This window comes from Panthera uncia, chromosome C2 (assembly GCF_023721935.1).
Source record: "Panthera uncia isolate 11264 chromosome C2, Puncia_PCG_1.0, whole genome shotgun sequence".
NCBI classification, from domain to species: Eukaryota; Metazoa; Chordata; class Mammalia; order Carnivora; family Felidae; genus Panthera; species Panthera uncia.
Window position 1 is genome coordinate 93,744,929 of NC_064810.1, and position 4,422 is coordinate 93,749,350.

A 4,422-nucleotide genomic window follows, 5' to 3' on the forward strand; every position below is an offset into this window, starting at 1 on the left:
CCACAACTGTTGTAGAGATATCATACTGTTTATGCTACTTTGATATCACAGCAGTTGTTAAACTTCCTGCTAGATGTGGTTATTAAATGAACACATAAATTACTGTATTATACATTTACATTATTTTGATAACTTGTACTTCAATATAATTTTTTTACTTAAAAAAATTATTTTTAATTTTTTTTTTTTTTTTTTTTTTTTTTTTTTTTTTTTTTTTTTTTTTTAGAGAGAGTACATGTGAGCAGGGGAAAGGGGAGAGAGAGAGAGAGAGAATCCCAAGCAAGCTCCATGCTCAGCTTGGAGCCTGACAACACGACTCTGGGATCATGACCCAAGCTGAAATCAAGAGTCAGAAGCTCAACCAACTGAGCCACCCAGGTGTGCCTAATTGGTTTTCTTTGTAATCCCATGCATTTCATTTTCCGCACTTAAAAACATTATTCTGAAAAAGAATCCATGGCACAAAAACGTTGAATTGATGGTGGCATTCATTTGAAATGCGACCAAAGTGTGGTGATCTAATTCCAGAGAAACTTAGCCCTCCTGCCTTTTGCACCACCAGGCAAAGGATAGAGATTATAGGCCTTTTGGACAATCCTAAAAACTATAAATCTAAGAAAGGATGTCCTTTCTCAGCCTGAAAATTTATTTGAATGGAAAAGCCATGTGAGTTATTTAAGTTTCAGAGGATCTCTGGGGTAGGTTGGAAAAGTGGAGTAAATGCATTTGGATCTACTCATAAACTCACAGCTAAACGCTGCAGACTTTGGCTTAAGACTTGTCCAAGAAGACAAATTCATTTCTTTGTGTAGTATCTGCATAGATATCTACTAGAATAGGATTTTAGTTACTAAAACTGTTAGGACATGTTCTGCAAGGTTGTGAGATCCTTTCTAATAACTGGCGACAAGGACCTCTCAGAGGTAGTAAACTCATTGGAATATTTGTCCTCTAGGAATTTCTCTTTGGTTGATTTGTCTTGGTTCCAAGGACGGGAAGCAGATGGTCCTTAAATTAAGATACTTTGAGGAGATACTGCACAAAGGTTTGGGAGCAGGGAACCACAACAGGAAGCACAGTAACTTGAGCAACTCCGGATTAGTGGCAGCAGAGCTGATATTACCTCTTGGGCAGAAGGAAAAGCACAGGGAGTGGCAAATCCAAGGAAATTAGTGAAGGGAAGCTTGGAAAAGATGGTGACAGAGCCAAAAGAATAGGTATTCTGACCATCAGTCTATCTCTGACCAGGGCACTCCTCAGCCAAACCCACCCAGAGGCCAGGAGGCAAAGGAGCTCATTGCTGTGGTCCATTCATCAGCTTCATGGGGAAGAGGGTGGAGTAGAGATGGAGGGGATAGAGATATCCAGCACATAGGACAAATCCCTACAATAGCACATATCACAGTATTTGATGGTCTAAGGGGGGAGGGCTGTAATATTTAACTAATCTGTAATTTTTTTAAGTTTATTTTGAGACACACACAAAGAGAGGAGAGAGAGCGAGCGAGACAGAGCAAGCAGGGGTAGAGAGAGGGAGAATCCCAAACAGGCTCCATGCTGAAAGCACAGAGCCTGAATTGGGGCTTGATCTCACGAACTGTGAGACCATCGAAATCAAGAGTTGGATGCTTAACCACTGAGCCAGCCAGGTGCCCCTATTTTTGTAATTTTTAATTCATGGCTGTGCCTAATAAAATTCTGGCACACAGTAAGTACTCAATGTTACTGAATGATTAAACAGAGAATTGCCATGCCACTGAAACAGAGTAAAAGCAAACTATCGACTACCAATAATTAGGAACTAAGTATTTACTTTCAGACAGTGGACATTTAAAATGTTATGGAGGGGTGCCTGGCTGACTCAGTCAGTGGAGCAGAGTTGATCTCAGGGTTGTGAGTTGGAGCCCCATGCTGGGTGTAGAGATTACTTAAAAATATTTTCTAAAATGTTATGGAAATATGGGAGCATGATGATCTATTCTGTAGCTCAGGCAAATGGATGTCATAGCTTTATAACATAATAAGTACAATTGAGCATCCTCATTCATGGATTCCGTGTTTGCCTACTCTTTAAAACTTCCCTGGTGCTCTCGTGGTCACCCCTAGAGTGAAAATTTTGACTTGCTCAATGCATATGTTCCTACTTGGGGTTGAGCAAGGTGTTTCACCTCCCATACTGTAGATGAATATCCTTTGCTCCAGTTAGTGCCATTTTTTTTGCATTTTTGTGCTTTCATTGGTGATTTCCCTGTTTAAAATGCCCCCCAGATGTAGTGCTGAAGTGCTAATTTTTCCTAATAGGTGCAAGAAGGCTGTGATATGCCTCATGCAGAAAATAACATGTTAGGTGAGCTTCGGTGAAGCATGAAGTTACAGGGCTGTTGACCATGACTTCAATGTTAGTAAATCAGTGTTAGTAAATCAACAAAACACAGACACCTGAAACAAGCTTCTGTATTGACTAGTTGATAAAAATGTGACCAGAGGCTTGCAGAACAATAGGCCTGTATTTTCCCTAGGAGCAATGGTTCAGTATTCTGTATTAGTCCTGTATTAGTGGTGACTATAGAATCTAACTGCCATGAAGAACAACAATCAACTGTACTTGCAGTTTTCCAGTTCCTAATAAAGATTCAAAAAAGAAAATTCAAGTTACAAAAGACATTTTTCTATAGTTGGCAGCTAATTGGTACTTATAATGTAAAGCCAAAGAGGGGAGAAACATTAAAACCCATCACCACCGCATAATTTCGATGCGATACATTAAAATTTATTAGTTTCCGAATAGTATTTGACTAATTCCAAATTATTTCAATTAGAGTTGTCTAGGCCATATAGTCGGAAAATTGAAGAAATGAGTGGGAGGAAAAGGGGAAAACAATCTAATACATTGACTTGAAGAAGAATTACATATGCTTTATTCTTATTATCTGGACTCAGCTGGTTAATTCAGTCCTTAGGCCAATTTATACCTACTCCACAATAAATCATACATTATCCAAAAGCTTCATGCTTCTACTTACAGTAGCATAGCAAACTTGGAAGTTCCTTGTAAAAAAGAAATCACCATTCCATTGACTAATGTAGACAATTCCTCCATGCTCTGGCATAAGAATATTTAATGTTAGCCAACAAGACAGCCAGCGATGCTTTTGAGGCATAGAATAGTGGCAGCCTTTTGATTTTTAGTTGCTTTAGGTATACAACCTCGAATAGTAGGAGACACTGACCTGAAATTTCTAACCCACTTTCTATCGTTAAGGATGTTATTTCCCCCAGGGACCACCAGGTATTTATAAAAATTTGTACTAACATTCTGTAAGAATCCACAAACATCAAGAAGAAGCTGACTTTCTTGTCATGCTCCAAATGTCTTTAAGACTAGACATACTACATATATTATAAAGAGCTTTAGGATAAATATTCCAGTGTTTTTTTTTTTTTTTCAACGTTTTTTTTTTATTTTATTTTTGGGACAGAGAGAGACAGAGCATGAACGGGGGAGGGGCAGAGAGAGAGGGAGACACAGAATCGGAAACAGGCTCCAAGCTGAAGTCGGACGCTTAACCGACTGCGCCACCCAGGCGCCCCGGCTTTAGGATAAATATTGAGTGCCTGGGTCTTAACACAGTAGTAAAAGTTAGGTCATTTTTTATTTCTGAAAAACACTTTTGGTACCATTATCATACCCCAAAATAGGGATTAGTGTTACTGGTGATTAAGAAGCTCGAAGCTGTAATTATGCATATCCTTCCTGTGAAAATAAGCAGTAGCAGCGTTCTGAAAATGTGAGGGGAAAACACCCAGGCACTTAAATCAATGAACATTTGCCGGGAGGAAACTTATTAAAATGACTGTAGCCTTGGCAGAGTTGCATTAACATCAACAGCTGTATTTCTGTCCACTTACAAGGAATACTATAAAGAAGCAGTCAAGCCATGTTTAATAAAATGTGTCAGTATGCAGAAAATGCCTTTTTTCACAATTAGAAAAATTTAACATCTTTAGTCAAACACTAGATGGGAAACAGCCTAAAGAAAAAAAACCTACCCACAACACCTATTTGAACTACAAAGCAAAATGCTCTGTGACTGAAGGAAAATAATTTAATATTCATCATCATTTTAGAAGTGTCTAAATCCAAGGAATGATATTATGCTCATAGGTAAACACCAGATTTTTCTGGAAGATTTGTAACTAAGGTAATGCAAGCATAAAATCAAACTGCAAAACTAGTTCAAAGCACTTAAGAGTCCAATGGTTCTCTTATGTTTTCTTTTATGTTCTTTATTTTAAATGGATTATTTTAGAACAGTAAATTATCTTTCATAGAGGTGCATCCTGGTCTGGTAATACAGTACCTCCTTTCTGAATGTATCGATTTAAGATAAATCAAAACGAACATTAAGGCATACAAACAGC